This window comes from Lissotriton vulgaris, chromosome 2_1 (assembly GCF_964263255.1).
Source record: "Lissotriton vulgaris chromosome 2_1, aLisVul1.2, whole genome shotgun sequence".
Lineage (NCBI taxonomy): Eukaryota > Metazoa > Chordata > Amphibia > Caudata > Salamandridae > Lissotriton > Lissotriton vulgaris.
In genome coordinates this window covers 1188088687-1188107221 of record NC_141687.1, presented here as the reverse complement: position 1 = coordinate 1188107221, position 18535 = coordinate 1188088687, and the positions used below count along the sequence as shown (strand labels likewise).

Genomic DNA, 18535 nt, shown 5'->3' with positions numbered 1-18535 from the left:
AAATAGTGACGTTAAATTGGATCTGTCCCTTTCGCAAAGTATTACACAATTGTTTCAGGAAACAGAGCTCAGGGAACAACAGTTGCAGCCAGCAATAGTACACTTTCCTGATGTTGGAGCAGAACAGGAGGTTGAGTTTCCTTCCAAGCAAGAACCTCCTCTTTTAGAAGCATTGGCTACCAGATCTCCAGCAAGGAAAAGGAAGGATATTTCACCACTATCTTCTCCAAGTTACACTTCTGATGATGATGATAGGGACATTGAGCGGATCCCAGCCAGGTCCAGGAGACAATAGGAGAGGCAAGGGAAAAGAAAAGTTCCTGAAAGAGTTAGACTCATGGGAGGGGATGATGAGGAGGATGACAAGGCAGTCATCGTGGAAGGTGACACAGAGGAGTCTGATATTGCTATTCAACCTGCTCTGAGGTGTGTGGCACAGTTAGCACCATGAGCTCCCATATTTTGCAATGCCCCAGCTGAGACCTGCTCCAACTTCTACCTTGGGAGAAGCAAAGGGACAATCAATAACCTCAGCTACAAGCTCAATCACGGTGAGAGGTGATGATGAGGAAGAAGAGGGTAATATCTTCACACAAAGCAGCCCTGTCTCCAGCTGTGCACCAGCAGAATTCCCCACCTTAGCGACTTCACAATGGCACAAGACTCTGAGTGAGATGGAGACACCACAGCACACAGTGACTGTCCCACCATGACGCATATTGAGTCTACCACCACCATCTACTTCTCAAAAAAAGCCTCTGTCAGTGGCCCCAGAAAAGTAGAAACTCTGGGCTAATTTATGGGCATGTTTAGGCAGGAGGATCCCTATGAGTGGAACCATCCAACTGCACTTTTGTACAATGGGAAGCTGGCAAAAATGTTAGCACTGGACATCCTCTCTTTTTCTTTTGTAGGAGAAGTGAGATTCTTACATTTTTTGGCAGCCATCTGCCCAAAAAGGTACCAAGTTGGACCTATTTTCCCAGAGTTGCTGTTCCAGTGCTGCATCACAATGTGCTGCAGTTGGTTGGACAAGCTTTGCAGCAATGTGATGTTCACAACATCCACCTGACGTCAGACATGCGGACCAGTTGTCAGGCAACTGATTACATGTGCATCACTGCACACTGAATCTCTTTTGCTGGGGTAAAGTAAAAGATATCTGCAACTCTAGGCCCTAAAGAAAGTTTTAGGAGCGTTCGGGGGCATGCAACTGTGGCCATAATTTGATAAAAATACCACAGGCAGCCTGGTATGCTATTTGACATATATGTAATTGCATTACCTGTCGTTCAGATTTTTTTGTCTGTACATATATGTATAATGTCACTTGCCTAGGTCTTTTTCTCAGCTGATCATGTTTGCCAAAGAGGAATCACATACAGCTGTAAACATATTGGATGAATTTAACAGCAAGGTGTATGAACGGCTGTAACCCAGAGGTCTCAGAATTGGATTTGTTGCCATAGAAAATGGCAGTAACATAGTCAAGGGCATGTCAGACATAGGCTATATCAGGGTCCTGTGTGCGGCCCATTGCATCAACCTTGTGGTGCAAGACTTTCTAAAAAAAAAGAAGACATAGTGAGCAACATACCGACCACCTTCAGAAGAATCTGCATTAATTTCAGCCATTCTTTTAAAGCCCAGAAGTATTGCGGATTATGTAGCGTTCTAATCGAGCACCAGGTAAATCCCTGATACAGGAGGTTGCAACTCCACTTATTACATGTTGCAACGTCTGTTTGAGCAGTACAAACAGATCATTGACAATGTCATTCAAAGAGGAGGGGATGCAGCTGGGAAAGATGATGATTGATGATTTATTATGTTGTGGCAGACAGTGAGGGAGGGTGTTGTACTGTAATGTGGGAACTTGCTTGATATTGTTGATTCACATTGTTTAAAGCCTGAGTGATGGGCGATCTTTTTTTCCGCGGAGGTGATTCACCCATTTATACTTAGCCAGGCATTCCTTGCTTGACAGAGGCGTTGCGAACACTCATTTCTGACCTAAGAGGCAAGTTTCAGGCTAACACCTAGCCGCACCCGCTCCGCGGGTGCCGCGTCGCACGGGAGTGCGCAGACCATCTTAAAACCGGCAACAGGAGCAGGAAGGCGGAGGAAGGGTGAGTGGCTCGGCGGGGCTGCGAGCGTGCGGGGACTCCAGTGACCAGGAGTCCCTGCGAGACCACGGAGACAGCATCCGGTCCGCTCTCCCCGCTGGCCCGCCCCCCGCCTTCCTTGAGAGTCATAAGGCGACTCCTTCTATCACCTGTGGGGCATTCCTTGCTTGACAGAGGCGTTGCGAACACTCATTTCTGACCTAAGAGGCAAGTTCCAGGCTAACACCTAGCCGCACCCGCTCCGCGGGTGCCGCGTCGCACGGGAGTGCGCAGACCATCTTAAAACCGGCAACAGGAGCAGGAAGGCGGAGGAAGGGTGAGTGGCTCGGCGGGGCTGCGAGCGTGCGGGGACTCCAGTGACCAGGAGTCCCTGCGAGACCACGGAGACAGCATCCGGTCCGCTCTCCCCGCTGGCCCGCCCCCCGCCTTCCTTGAGAGTCATAAGGCGACTCCTTCTATCACCTGTGGGGCATTCCTTGCTTGACAGAGGCGTTGCGAACACTCATTTCTGACCTAAGAGGCAAGTTCCAGGCTGACACCTAGCCGCACCCGCTCCGCGAGTGCCGCGTCGCACGGGAGTGCGCAAACCTTCTTAAAACCGGCAACAGGAGCAGGAAGGCGGAGGAAGGGTGAGTGGCTCGGCGGGGCTGCGAGCGTGCGGGGACTCCAGTGACCAGGAGTCCCTGCGAGACCACGGAGACAGCATCCGGTCCGCTCTCCCCGCTGGCCCGCCCCCCGCCTTCCTTGGGAGTCATAAGGCGACTCCTTCTATCACCTGTTGGGCATTCCTTGCTTGACAGAGGCGTTGCGAACACTCATTTCTGACCTAAGAGGCAAGTTCCAGGCTAACACCTAGCCGCACCCGCTCCGCGGGTGCCGCGTCGCACGGGAGTGCGCAAACCTTCTTAAAACCGGCAACAGGAGCAGGAAGGCGGAGGAAGGGTGAGTGGCTCGGCGGGGCTGCGAGCGTGCGGGGACTCCAGTGACCAGGAGTCCCTGCGAGACCACAGAGACAGCATCCGGTCCGCTCTCCCCGCTGGCCCGCCCCCCCGCCTTCCTTGAGAGTCATAAGGCGACTCCTTCTATCACCTGTGGGGCATTCCTTGCTTGACAGAGGCGTTGCGAACACTCATTTCTGACCTAAGAGGCAAGTTTCAGGCTAACACCTAGCCGCACCCGCTCCGCGGGTGCCGCGTCGCACGGGAGTGCGCAGACCATCTTAAAACCGGCAACAGGAGCAGGAAGGCGGAGGAAGGGTGAGTGGCTCGGCGGGGCTCCGAGCGTGCGGGGACCCAAGTGACCAGGAGTCCCTGCGAGACCACGGAGACAGCATCCGGTCCGCTCTCCCCGCTGGCCCGCCCCCCGCCTTTCACGTCCCCTATATAACACCTTCTGACTCCCGCAGCGCGGGACGCAGCTCGGGGCGAAGACCGGGCTAAGAGCGGGCCGTTTGAGGCCGTTCGTGGTCTGAGAGGACTGGACTGGGCCACCCTCTTTCACCATTTTCTGTCGCTCCCTACTACGCCCAATTGTAGATAATTTGTCTCTATTGCTATTCCACTCTGTCTCCTAGATTTGCGAACACTCTTCTGTTCCAAAGATATGAGTACCAGGGTAACACGGAGTAAGGCTTCCAAGGGTGGTCCGCAGATTAGCGGCCCTATGGACGACTTTATTACCCGTACAAATATAGCTATTGACCAAGAAATATCTAAACTCCAAACCCGGGTCTCTTTAGAACTAGTAGCTGCTAGAAGACTGTCCCAAGTCATTGCACTCTCAAAAAAATCTTCCCTAGGCCACATAGCTGCTTCGGTTACTCCGGAGCGTCCTGCTATTCCCCATTGTGTAGTTACACAGGCTGATGTCCATCAGACCCCGATCCGTTCCATTTCCCCTAAGCCGGCAGAGCATCCCCCTAACGCAGATGAAGCCAATATACCCGCTGCTTCTCGCGTTCAGAACTCTATTCCTAATCCACTACCCCTGGCATCCCTGAACACCATTGTTGGTAAACTACCCAAAAGAAAGCGCTGCTCTCGTTCTGCCTACTCCCGTAAGAAGGCGAAAATTGCGGTTGCACAACAATTGTCATTGTCAAGTGTACCACCATCTAACGCATTAGTTGAGCAAACCCAAAAGACGCAGCCACTAAAAGAGGGAGGGAGAGAGGGGTTTGCTGCTGCTTCTCCTACAACTACCTTTAAGGATGAGGGGTTACAGGCAGAGGGGTTGGGTAAGAATGATAAGGAGTTCATAGACTTGGTTTGGGAAACCTTAAAAAAGCTCCTTTCCCCCCTTGACCTGAGACTCTCACGGATAGAAAACAACTTGCTCGAGATGGAAAAGAGCATTATTGCCCTGGCCACTCTCGGCTTGAGAAGTCTCGAAAACCAGGGCCTTCCTGCAGCCGATTCAATACCGTTAGCCCCCATTCCTCACGTTCAGCAACTCCTCCTCCCAGTACCAGCCTCTACACGGCCGGTTCCCAAACCGAGGACCGTGGCTGTGGATCAAATTCCTGCTTCCACCAAACCTAAGGCTCCTCAACGGTCTTTCACACGGCCAACAGAAAACTTTAATCTTGGCATGCACCCAAAGCCCAACCCCAGTGAGGCCCAGGACCCTCCTGTAAGGGACAATTTTAGAGGGGGGTATATTGATCTTCCTCCAGAGGCCAATGATTATGTGGTTGTGCTGACGGGTGTCCCCCAGATCGGCATTGGCCAACATGAGAATCATTGGTCCCTGAAAAACAAGATAATGTATTGGCACAACGTAAACAGACCAATCCCTAATGGCCGGAGAAGCAGAGTCCTGATGGTTCGAAGAACTTCCTGGGTGGGTCCAACAAAGAAAACCAGTCCTGGGGACTGTATAGTGGTGACTTTTGAGGATCCACATACGGCACAGCACATCTGCTCCTGGCCTAGTAATGAAGGGTCCTCTGTTATACCTAGGCCACTGTCCTTTTTCTACCCACCCCGTCCCAGGCCAAGGCACACCCAGTTGGATGACTGGACATTGGTACAACACCATCCATGGAAGAGCCATTCCAACAATTATAATCAATTTCCCCAACATTGGAATGGCCTGCCAACCTCAAATAGATTTGGTGGACTGGAGGAGGTGGATTGACTCTCTAGGCAACCTGCTCAACATCAACTGGGAAATGTATTATCACCATCACCACTAGGGCTAATGGATCCTCTAACCTCTGACCCCCCAGTAGGCCCAGTAGGGATCTCAAATAGTTTGGTTATTGACGGGGGCTGTGGGTTCCAAACACTTTAGAACCTCAAGGATTGGAAGACCGGTTGGATCCACCCTGTATGATTTCCCGACCACAGACCCAAACTGTTGTAGCAGAGAGGAAGCTGACCGGGGCAGTTATGGCTCCTAACCACCAGCGGGATGAGCCACCCTTAAGGATGTCTAGAGGGGTATTCACCTGTTACAACGCATTTTTTACAATGCACTACCACTACAACGCAGGCATTACAACGCATACCATTACAACGCATAGCGCTGGGGGGCGCTCTAGGATAAGAGGTAAGTTTAATTTACTATCCAACACCTTCCCTAGGGTCCACGGGGACTGGAGTTAGAATAGTAAATTATACTTACCACTATCCAGCACCCCAAAGCGCTATGCGTTGTAGTGGTATGCGTTGTGAATACCGCGTTGTAATGGTATGCGGAGTAAAAGTATGCGTTGTAACGTCATACATCCGTCTAGAGGGGTTGTGACTAACTCCTGTTCACTTACCCATCCATCCAACCAGTCTACCCCGGGTGTGCCGTCGATAAAGATCCTAAGCTGGAACGTGGCAGGGCTCACCCGCAATTTTGATAATCCTGAATGGAATGCTTTTCTAGAACCCTACAACATCTGCCTCCTACAGGAAACTTGGTGCCAAGATCCCAGACACAGAGTAGGTTTCTCAACCTACTTTGTTCCAGCTGTCCAACAACATGGTTCCAAAGGTCGCCCGTCTGGCGGACTTCTCATTTGGGTCAGCATTGCGCTAGGTTTGAGTGTTACCCAAAGGTCCACTAAATCTCCTGATCTCCAGTGGATAACAATACATCGCAAAGGAGAAAGGAATTTAGAAGTATTCAACATCTATTTGAGGGGTGCTAGTGGTGGGGCATCAGGTCTAACCTCAACAGGCCTAAGCAGCGACTTAGCTACCTGTAATATTGACTCCTATGTACTTCTTGCAGGCGACTTTAATTGCTGCTTTGAGCCCTTGGCCAGGGAAGACATTTTGGACACTTTTGAGGAAGACTCAAGGAAAGGTATCCCTATCCTGACCCTAGATCCGATCCCTAAATGGACACAAAGTGCGATCGACATTAATGCCCTTTGTCTGGAACACAAACTGAGACCAGCAAATGGTCGCTCTAAATCGGATTCTATGGGCGCCCATACATACAACAGGACGGGCCACTCCTCCAGAGTCGACTTCATCATGCTCAATTTTAATCTCTGGCCTTTTCACCAAGACATGGAGGTTATAGTGTCTTGCGACAGTGACCACAATCCCCTCTCCCTAACCATAAATTCTCCTTGGCAGGATGGGAAGCCAGCCATGTCTGAACATAAGTGGAAAACATCCCACGAAATCGTCCCTTCAAACTGTGGCAGGCGCCTAAAGTGGGCAAAAGTATCAGCGGACGAAGTAAGGATGGCTCAAGCCGGCTCCATCTTGTTAGGGGTAGAACCTAGGCTTGACGCCCTGAGCCCCACCAGCAAAAAGACCTTACCACTATTTACAGAGACCATAGTGGCTTTGAGTGACTTGTTTATTATTCCCCAACCGAGTACCAGGGTGGGTTCGAAAGGTGCTCACAGGGCTAGAGATAAGTGGTACTCCGCCAAATGTCGAGCTGCGAAGGGGGAACTCCTTTCTGCAGTAAAGAACAAAGATCCAGTTAGAATAAGATCTACGAGGAAACTACAAAAAAATTGTGGCAGAGGCAAAGGAGGCTTACGATCTAAACTTTTGGCAGGAGCTAGTAGAGGCGAGTACTAGGAAAGACGCCAAAGGGTTTTGGGATCTGCTAAGAGCCAGGGATAAGCCTCTAGATCAACAGATAACATGCAATATCCCTGGTGATGTCTGGCTTGCCCACTTCTCTAAGTTATACTCTGCTCCTCTGGGGGCATCTCATCCAAATCTGGCTCCTTTGCTCAACCCTATAGTTGACCTTCCATGTAACGACGGTCTATTTACTAGTCAGGAAGTAGAAAGGGCAATTAAGTGCATTGTACCTAATAAGGCTGCAGGCCCTGATGGGATCCCGGGCGATTTGCTTAAGACCTATCCAGCACTATGGAGTAGATTAATCGCTTCCCTCCTAAATGAGGTCTTGTTGGGTGGCTCTTTCCCTGATTCTTGGAGGGGTGCTGAAGTGGTCCCTATTTATAAGAAAGGCTGTAGGGACGATCCAGCAAATTATCGCCCTATTAGTTTGCTGGACTCAACTCAAAAGGTTGCGGGCAAAGTGGTATTGGGCAGGATCCTGCAGTGGGCAGAAGAAATTCGGATTTTGACAGATTTTCAAGCTGGCTTTAGAACGGGGACAGGTACCATCGAGCAGACATTCCGCCTTCTAATGATTTATTGGAAAGTGGTGGTACTGGGAGGGGGCAGTTTGTACTTAGTCTTTATAGACCTGCAAACAGCCTTCGACCTGGTTCCACGAGTACTACTATGGAATGTCCTCAATGGGTTAGGTTTACCGCCATATCTGTTGGCCTTGCTTATAAAATTCCATGATAGCAATTTTGCCCAAATTAGATGGGGCACCCAGGGGGAAAAAACATCTCGTATCCCGGTAAATAGGGGCGTCCGCCAGGGATGTGTGCTTGCCCCCACTCTGTTTTCTCTCTACGTCAATGGAGTGGTGGAGCACCTCCTTCAACATCCATCGGATGCACCCTCCCTGGCAGGAAAGAAAATCCCAACGCTCCTATTTGCGGATGATACCCTCCTAATTTCTAAATCACCAGTGGGCATTCAAAAATTGCTTTCTAGTTTCAAGGCCTTCTGCGACACCAAGGGTCTGGCTATAAACATAGGTAAGACCAAATTTCTTGTCCTTAACCCTCCCAAGAAATTTGCTGCCCCCCCCGTTCTAGACTCTGTCCCTCTCGAAAGAGTAAAAGAATTCGACTACTTGGGCATACGTCTTTGCGACTCTATGAGCTGGAAGGCACACCATCAAAAGGTGTTTCTGGCTCACAAGAGGGTAGCAGGAGCCCTGCTCAAAGAACAGCGTGCCTCATCCTTAAAACCTATTGGGGCACTCCTAGACAGCTACAGGGCAAGGGTTGTGAGCGCAGCATTATACGGCGCAGAACTGTGGGGTATACAGAGAGTTGACACCTTGGCCTCCCTCGATAACAATTTTCACAAAGATCTTTTGAGGCTACCCCACAGCACCCCCACAATCCCCCTTTTGCTAGATGCGGGCTCCCGCCCAATATGTGAGCAAGCCAGATTACGCCCCCTTTTATTATGGTCCAGAATATGGAACGTCCCTGAACTCCGCAGCTATGCAGATGCCCTAAACGATCTTCTGTCCCTTCCGGGTTGCTATAAGGTTACCTGGCTTAGGGAGGTCAAGTGCCTTCTTTATAAACTGGGTCTAGGCGATGCCTGGGACAACAAATCAGCACCTTCAAAACAACTCTTAAAAAAGGCCTATTGGTCATGGGTGGACAACGAGAGAATGTGCAACTCAAATCATTGTAAGTCTGTCGCCCAGTTTCTGCTAGTCAAAGAGCTCCCTTATAGGGAACCCTATTTGGATTTAATCCATAACCCAAGCGACAGATCACTGTACATCAAATTTAGGGTGGGGGTACTCCCTTTAGGCCAGTTTACCTCCACCTGGAAACCACCCTTGCAAACGGTACCATACTGTCCTTTCTGTGACTTGAGGGTTGAGTCTGTTGCGCACTTGCTGTTCGAGTGCAATGCTTATGCATTGCCTAGAAGGATGTGGATGAAGCCCCTATGCAGGAGCCTGGGAACGAGATCACACTTGGAAGCCCTACGCATATTGCGCACAAATGCAAGACCCTTTTTTGCCTGCTGTATGGCAAAATTTTTAGGTTGGGCTTGGCGTATAAGAACTGCAAAAAAGTTGTTGATTCAGTAATATGTTCTTTTCCTGTTTTGCCCTTTCTCAAACCAATGATTGTTTTTAATTCTACATGCTGATTATGTCGGTCATTGTACTGAGCGTGTTAAAGTATGCTTTTTTAACTGATGTAATGTGTCGCTTTTATGATATGTTTTTATATCCAAATAAAGCTTATTTACTTACTTACTTACTTAGCCAGATTTCCTTGCAAGCTCCTTTTCTGTTTTCTGGTTCTTCAAAGACCAGAATAGTCACTTTAGTTAAAAAATCAAAAACCTATGCTAAATGCTGCAATTCTGTTTCTCTACTTGTTCTTTAACAGCAGTGCACTACTTGTCTATCTTGCTCGGGTCATGATGACTGGTCTGGGATTAAGTTACTCATAGGAGGAGGAGAATGAAAGAACTCAAGGCGGGAGCTGCTGGACTACCTCATCATTACCTAGAAGTAAGAAGTTATCGGCTTCAGTTCAGAGTCTGATGCCAAGTACTCAGCCATGTGGAATGGAGGGAGATGTGTTTATTTGTGAAATTCTGCTGGGTGTGTAATGCACTTGGGGCAAAAGAGACACTCTGAGTCCCCCCTGTTGTTTTTTTCGCTGCGTCTGAATCTTCTTGATACACTTCTCATGAAGCTAACCATCTTCTGTCCTTCTCCTTGACTCTAAAATACAGTTTCTGTTTACAGTCCACAGACCTTCTAGTCACCTGACACAAACGAAAGATGAAAGATGAGTTCAACACTCCTGCTTACCTACCAGATCAGTCAAGACAGACACCCAAGAGTGATGGACATTCTCAAAGAGAATGCAGATGCACCACCTAATTTTGAAAAACAGTATAAGTTTTCTTTTCACAGTCATTGTTGGAGAACTGGGAGGGTGGGTTAACCCCAACCTAGAGGACAGAACATTTAGATATCTGATAACTTCAGTCTCTGGGAAGAAGGTCTGTTTGCAATGCATTACTCTGTCATGCTCATTCCTTTGTTTCCTTCACAACAGATTGATGGTAAATGATGTGCTGCTCTTTGCCCAGAGAATGTGGTCCTTGTTTAGTTTTTGTCTTTGTCAAATCTTTCCCCACACCCCCTTTCCCATCCATTCATCAAACGCCTTACCCTCTTCCCACATGATGTGTGATTTTTTGTGGTGTAGCTTAATTTATGCCATCAAAGGATCACACACTTGGTGAGGTGGATGTTGTGAAAGCAACACAAAATTACTGCTGGATCTTCCAAGCAGTAGCCTACAATGGCCTCATTTTCCCACCTGCGCATGAAAATTGTTCCATATTTTAGTTATAGAATGAAGCACATCAGTTGTCAGCATCATCATTCAGACCTTGTGTTGTGTAACCGTAAATGCCTAAGCTTGCAATTTCAGACTTTGAGTCAATGTTTTATGACTGAAGGATTTCATAAGTTACTAGTATATCCCTTATTAGCCACATTACTACTGTTTCTATTTTTGTTATTTTATCACTATCAGGAATTCATGTGATGCCTTCCCTGTTATTGCTTCATCTATATTCAGTTAAGACATTTATGTAGTGAAGTGAACTAGTTAACATAGTAAATAAGTAACTAAATGCTGCTATTGTTTATCTAGGTTACTGTAGATGATATAGATCATTGCAGCATCCCCCTCAATGGTCAAGATAGTTAGAGAGCTATAACTCTATGACTAAGTGATACACTCTCTCTTACAAGCACAAAAACAGGCTGCATAAACACTGAAGGCAGCAGTGCAAAGAAAAAGTAAAATAAACTACTTCAGGCATAAAGTTCAATAAAATATAATTTTCCATTAATGTTTTTAGAAAGAAACCCACCTTCTCCACCCACAGAACATGCCCACCCCTCTCCCCAAACAAAATGACCCATGCCCCAATGTCCCAAAAACTGTAATGTCCAACTGCCTAGACACCCTCTTTACACAGCCAAAACAAGTCCCTCCCAGCAAAGTTTTTTTCTTAAAAAGGGTCAAAAGAGGGCATTCTGGATGTCAGTCCAGAGCTGATTGAAGCTCTGCTCCATCATGCTGAACTAGCTCTTGATGGTGTCCAGCTGCTGCAGGATCCATCACAGCAATGTCAGTGTGGTAGGAGTGGCATAAATTGATGCCAGCTAGTGGAGGCGTTGGTGATGGGATGGCTGTAAGGCTGGGGGAGACCAACTGCACTGGGGCCTGGCTAAGAGGCATGTATTCCCTCGTCCTCCTTTTCTTCCAAGACCACCAGCTGCTGGTATACCTGCTGGATACGCTCCAGCCTCTGTGGCTGCATACAGGCCGCTATCTCCTCCCTGTTGGTTCCTACGGGTGGACCAGCAGGAGTAGCTATATTGAGCACAGAAAAAAGGAAAAGAGGCAAATTGTAAATAATGCTCTGTGCAAACAATTGTTTTAAGTTAGTGGGTTGCACATTAGCAGTACATTGCTGGTCCCCTAGGGCCACTGGAGTTTTTATGTGATTATAATTAGGAGAGTCACAAGGCCAATTCTGTTTTACCTACACATTCCTTCCATAAAAATAACTGACTGTGTGCAGAAAAATATTAGGTCAGATTAAAAAAACAATGATTTGATCTTTTCTTCTAAAGGCTTTCCAAGTAACTATAAACAGACACTTTGAGTGGAAAAATAAATTACCTCTCAATAATGAGTATGGCATTATGCACTATGGAGTGCTAAAATAATAGAGCCATGCTCATTGCTACCCAGTTTATCGAGTATTTTGCTACTGTTTGCAGCTGGGGCAGCTGTGTTGACAAATATCTACTTTTCATTCAAATGGCTCTGCTCTTCTCCAAATGCATTACTCTTTCTAACCTGACTCCAAAGAGGCAGATGAAAATAAATAAGGTATTACGTCACACACCTCACATATGAAATTCAGATATTGTCCTGTCTGCTGTGAGTGGACTTGGGGAAAATGATGGACTGCACTACAGGGAAAGGAACGCGCTATATAGATTGTATATGGGACGTTCGTCCCAGTGTATCCCATATGCCAAAATTGATCTCAAATCATGCACTTATTCTCACTTTACTCACTGCCTCACCCACCACCACATAATATTTTCAACAAATTAATTTGTTGGGCAGTAAGTAAGGAAAGAAAACTTGACTTACTCAACTGCAGGGTAGGGTAGAGGGATTAGGTGGGTAGGGGAGTTTATTTTAAATATAGAATAGAGGGGACACTACACTGATCATCAACTCATTGTCTTTGGCTTATTCAGTCACTGTACTAGTCAACGGCAGTAGAAAGGGAAAAACTGAACCGTTGTAAAAATACATCTGTTATGGAAAACCATGAAATATATACTGGACTCACTTCACTTCACATGGTTATAAAATCAAATGTGGCACATGCCAAGAATCGATATTACATTTTTTTGGTAGGCTGGGATGGAAGAACATAGGAAAAAATAAAGGAGTGAAGTACTAAGAGGTGACTCAGTGGGCAAATTGAAGCAACACACCTTGGGAGTTTGCAATGCAGTGAATACTTTGTTAATTCCACATTAACTGACATAGACACACATTACACAGCAGTCACAAATTGAACCATACTGCACTTCAGTCATAGTTTGCAAAATACCATGAGCGAGGAAGGGGGGTGATGAATAATGGGTGGGATACGTATGGCTCACTTAACAAATACAGCGAGTCAAGGGAGTAGAATAAAAAATGAAAAATACCCCCACTTTGAACCATAGCTTTGATAACCCTACATAAACAAAGTAAGCAAAATAGGTGAGCAGCATGCCCCTCATGAGAATAGCTGCCTTGCCTTACTTATTCATCCAAAAAATCCAAATATTCATATATCCATTCATTCTTATTCACCCATAGCCACCATGATTAAGATTTGCTTTCTCTCATCCAGTCTTTCACCAAAATGTCCAATCCATTTTCCATCAATTCAAAATCCACCCTTTCTTCCAACCATTGCCCATCCATCCCTTTACCCACCCACACACCCTCTTACCTACCCACTCTTTCCCCCATATTCTATTTGTCTTTCTTTTAACCTTCCATTCTTTCACATTTCACTCAAGCCATCAACACTCATTATGTGAGTTTTTGGTGAGTTGCAGATAGAAGAGACCATAATAATTCAACCATTGCTGCAGCTGGCAAAGCTGTGGGGTTCACAGTCACTTGTTGAGGATGCCCTGGTACTAACCAGTGAGTATAATGGTAATTGTCAAAAAGCAAGCAATTATGTGTCTTATCAGTGCCTGTTCCTACCCCCACTTCTCCCACCTCCAACTGACACTACTCCTGCAGTAGCACTGGAGCCGGCGTCACTGGTGGTCTGTGTGGCTAGAAAAAAACAGTATACATATCGTAGATGCCAGATACGCTCTCCTTAATTTCATCATTTAAAAAATACAACTGCAATACATCATTACAATTCGGTTTGCGCTGCAGTATCTCCTAACAAAAATATCACTCTGGGCATTTGGTTGGTTCACAATGTTAGACAAGCCAGGGGTGGAATAATGGTCAATGAGAGACATATGGCATTGGTTGGCAAATGCAATGGGAGTGGGACCAAATATGTTATTTCCAGCCATGCTGCACTGTCATGGAAAACTGCTGGTTGACTGTATAAATGAATGAGACAGCACACAACATTGAGAATAGCGAGTGGTCCATGACCTTGACTACGCTCACGTGAACTCAACTGTTAGAGCATGAGCAGGAAAAAGCAACTACTCTCAACAAATATTCATGGGGAATATTATTTATTATACTAGCTTACTTGGGCCTGCAATCTTCACGATAGACAGTAGAGAAAAAAATTGCTATTCTTAGTCTTCCTCTTACAGTACCACAAGATATATAGGAGAGAGGGAAAGATTACCAACAAAGCAGAAGATAAGCGAACTAAAGATCGGAAAAAGTCAGCTACTACAGAAGAAAACCATGTAATATAAGGAAAATAGATAATGCAGGGATAACAGGAAAGAAACACAATTTGATTCCATTGTGTTTTGCACAAGTGGGTTTGTGTCCCTTCCTCGTCGCCACGTGGAAGGAAGACAGCAGGTAAGGGTGTCAGAGAAACTTTATTTCTCACCAGCAACACCAGCCTCCAGGCAGCAACTTCCATCCTGGAACCTAGCACCTACATACCAATACCCCAAAATTCTACCCTAAGCCCACACAATCACAAAACCCAACATTGGGGAAATAAGAATAATAAATAATAGAACGTACTAGGTTGAGCAGAGCCCTCAGCAGTTGTTGCCGCCTGCTGACAAGCTAATCCCGAACCGACTTCTCAATTTCTCACTTCTTGCCCTTAGGTGCTGATGTAAGAAATGATGAAGACAAAAAAGTAGATTAGTGATTCAGTTAATCTCCACCTATGGTACTAGTTTCAAGTCTATCAACTATCGTTGAGTTGCCTATACTAATCCTAAAATCGCTATTCCAAATTTTCTTAACGAAAACTACATTTGGAACTAATAAATTGCAGTGAATGATCTTTGATTCTATTTTTATTTCTCGATCCCCTTGATGGACCAACTTAGTCTTCCTTTTTTGCAATGCATAGATGTATACTACAATTCGCTGTGAAATAGCTTCGAACCGTACGCGTTACATAAACGAAAGTCACAGAGAGAACGTGCTACTCACTAATATCACTGATTCACTATAGTGACAGGAGGAGAGTCTGCAGTGGCTTCTTAATTAATCAGACAAAATGAGCCCCAATGATGAGTGAGATTAGGTAGCGCTGAGCACCTACCTAGCAGAAACTAGAAACTGGATTGTAGGAAGCTGGCTCTGTATATACTATACCAAAGTGAGGTATAGTGTGCACAGAGTCCAGTGGAACCCCACAGATAGGCAGAGGTAAAGTTAGGTAGCACCTTAGTTTCTATTCGTGGTAGTATGGTCTAGCAGCAAGGCAGTATCAGTGGACAGTGTTAAACTTTTGTTGTACACACTGAGTCAGCAAAGAATTCTCACACGCAAAGACTGAACTTCAGACCAATTGTTTTTGTATGAAAATATTAGTTACTTTATTTTCTAGAACCAAGCAAGCCTGGCACAGGTAAACAATAAATACTTTACATTAGTAATGCAGTTTGTAAAACAGTTTAAATTGTTTTGACTTACAGGATGGTTGCAGAGAAATGCAATACTTTGTAACTACAGTACATAGACTTGAATGGACTTTTCAGTAAAATACCAGGTAAGTTACTTTTTAGATTACTTTTCTTACTCAGATTAGTATACGTGAATACTACTCTGGGACATTTCCTGCAAACAGGTAAGTAAGATCCTTTTTGTTAAATAGCACAATCTTATAGAATTTCTTTAGGCTTTCAAACTCCACACACAAAAACTTTTCCAAGAAAAACAGTCAATGTTATCCTATCGAGGAAAATAGTGTTATTGGTTTTCGGGTAAGTATTCGGTAGTGGGAGTTGAGGTTCTGGGGTTAGACTTAGGGGTCCCCCAGGGTCAGGGATGTACTCTTGTTACACCCTCAGCTGAACTAGGGCGGCCGGGTGGAGAGTGCTGAGGCTCAATGTTATCCAATGGAGGATAGGAGGCCTTCAGTTGGTGGCTGCTGACGAACAGGCTACAAGGTTGTGGGAGGCAAGCTCCTGGTGTTAGGCTCAGGGCAATAGGGGATCTGGTTTAGTACACAATGTGCACCCGCAGCTGCGCAGGGGCGGCTGGGTGCAGGTTGTTGTTTTGGCGTCGGGTACCGTGTTATTTTCAAAGGGGATTTTCTGTTTTGGTTTTCAGCTGCAGGCTTGGTCCAGGAAGACTTCAGGGAGGAACCAACAGCTGGGCAGGAAAGTTGGAGGGCTCGGGACATAGGTGCACCTCAGGTTTTTTTATCTAGGGCGCAGGGCGCACGAATGCAGGGGTATCTTTTGAGGTCAGATTACACCTTAACTGACCTCTCGCGGTCGATGGGATCTCCGTGCAGAGGCTGCAGGTGACGTCAGGGAGTTCTGGAGGAGTCAACCCACGTTGACTCGGACTCTGGATTGCTGGGACACCTCACTGGGACCGGTGGGCCACTCGACCTCAGGCCGTAGGCGATGGGTGCAGTTGTGGTTCCGGGCATCGGGTTTCTTTTTCCTCAGCAGGCTCAGAGTCTTTCTTTGGCCTTTCTACTGAACAGAGCTGCTGTTCACAGGAGATCCGGTCTTTGTTGAAAGCAGCCAGTCTTCCCAGGGGTTCTGGAGGTTGATGGCTGCAGGACAAGATGATTTTTGGCGCAGGATGTCTGGAAACTGCAGACAGGCCGGCAGGGCTGGGGACAAAGCAGTTGTTCTCTGCAGTCTCCTCTGCTGGACATATTTTGTCCTTTTTCTTCATGGGTTGCAGGAATCTGCTTTCTTGGTACAGGGCAGCCCCCTAAATACTGTATTTAGGGGGCGTTTTAGTGGTCTTGAGTCAGTAGCCAATGGGCGACTATATCCTTAGTGTGCTCACCCCACTAGGGGGAGTGAGCACAATCCCTAATCCTAATTGGGGAGTGCCTGCCATCTGCAAGATGGTGGGCACAGAAGAGTGGTCTTCACCTCACCCACCCCACCTTAGGAGTGGAGTTGGCAGAGGTGGGCACGCCTTCTGGGCTGGCTAGTTTTTTCCGCCTATCTTCCCATCGAAAAGGAGGGGAGCCAGGAAGGGGTCCTGCTCCTGATAGCAGGGGAGGCTGGGGTTGCATTACAATGGCTGCCAGGCCTTTGAAGCTCCCCTGTCACAGATGGCTCTTTCTGGCCTGGGGAGGTGTGAACACCTACGCCCAGGTAAGGCTTTGTTTCTGGGCCAGGGAGCAAAGGCTCCCCCCCCCCCCCCCCCCCCCCAGGGGTCCAGAAACATGTCTCATGAAGGCAGGCTGGTGTTTCCCAGTCAGGAAACCCACCAGAGGCTGGTTGTTTTTCAGGGGCATCTCTAAGATTCCTTCTGTGTGCATTTTTCATGAAATCCCACACTGGCATCAGTGTGGGATTAATATGTGGAGAAGTTTGATACCAAACTTCTCAGTTTTCAGTGTAACTATTATGGTGCTGTGGAGGTTGTAAGGACAAGCTCCCAGCGCCATATAGTCTTAATTGCAGCACTGCACTTACAGTGTCTAAGAATGGACTTAGACACACTGTAGGGGTACAGGGCTCATGCACCTGGACACTCACCACCAGGATAGGGCACATAGCTAGAGGGGTGACTAATCTATGCCAGAGCAGTGGGCTGTCGGCATGGCACACAGTGTGCCATGTCGACTCTTCACTTTGTTCTGCACCACAACACGCAGCCTACAAAGACAGTGTGTGTGTGTAAAGGTACACAGCCTCTAAGGGTGGCACAATAAGTGCTGCAGCCCTTAGGGGTCTTCCTAGGTCACAGTGCCCTGGATACCTTTGGTACCATTTACCAGGGGCTGACCTGTGGCCAAATATGCTAATTGGGCAGTTTTGGGGAAAGAACACAGGACCTGGGAACCTGATTGGCAGGTACCCAGGGCACATAAAGTGAAAGTGCATCAGTAAGGGTAAAAAGTGTGTGTGGGGGGGGGGGTTACTGCAAAAGAAACCCACTTTCCTACATGGATCACATAATAATAATATTCCAATGTAAACTAAACGTAACTTTCCTCTGAGTGCGAGCAGGATGCTAATCGCAATCTATTTTTTGCATTGTAGAGCACAAATAAAACAAATAATTTATACTGATTGAGCCCGAGAATCTTGATGCCTAGCAGGTCGAGCGGGTCCTGTTCACAGTCCAAGATATCCGCCCAGCAGTGCATCAGCTGCTGGATGGTGCGTCAAATCTGGCTGGTGCACCACAGAAACTGGTGCACACTCCCCCAGCACAGCCGATGTTCCTGGTTGGGGTATCCAACCCGGGCCAGCCGCCTGCACCCAGTAGTGAAAAATGAATTTAAGAGTTTTTCAAAACCAGGACAATTAAAGCCTAAAAGTTCATGCTCAACTTTTTAAGTACACTTCACCGTGCTCTATGGGCTGTTTAGGGTCTACCATAGGGGTGACGTATATGTATAAAAAAGGAAGGATTGGCCTGGAAAATGTTTATTTTGCCAGGTCTAAATGAAAGTTTAAAGCTACGCATACAGGCTGCAATGGCAGACTTTAAACATGCTTAAATGGCTTCTAAAGTGGGTGGCACAATGTTGCCAGGTCAAAATAGCAGTTTAAAACTACACATACAGGCTGCAATGGCAGACCTGAGAAATACTTAG

General features: G+C 46.9%; 1 long non-coding RNA gene across 1 annotated transcript in view; it reads left to right on the top strand.

The window, feature by feature from the left end:
• LOC147732375 (uncharacterized) overlaps positions 1-18535 on the top strand; it is an 85549-nt gene that overhangs the window by 52412 nt on the left and 14602 nt on the right. The window contains exon 2 of the long non-coding RNA XR_015308463.1: positions 9607-9731. This is a non-coding gene — a long non-coding RNA (uncharacterized LOC147732375). The remainder of the gene's footprint in view (positions 1-9606; positions 9732-18535) is intronic.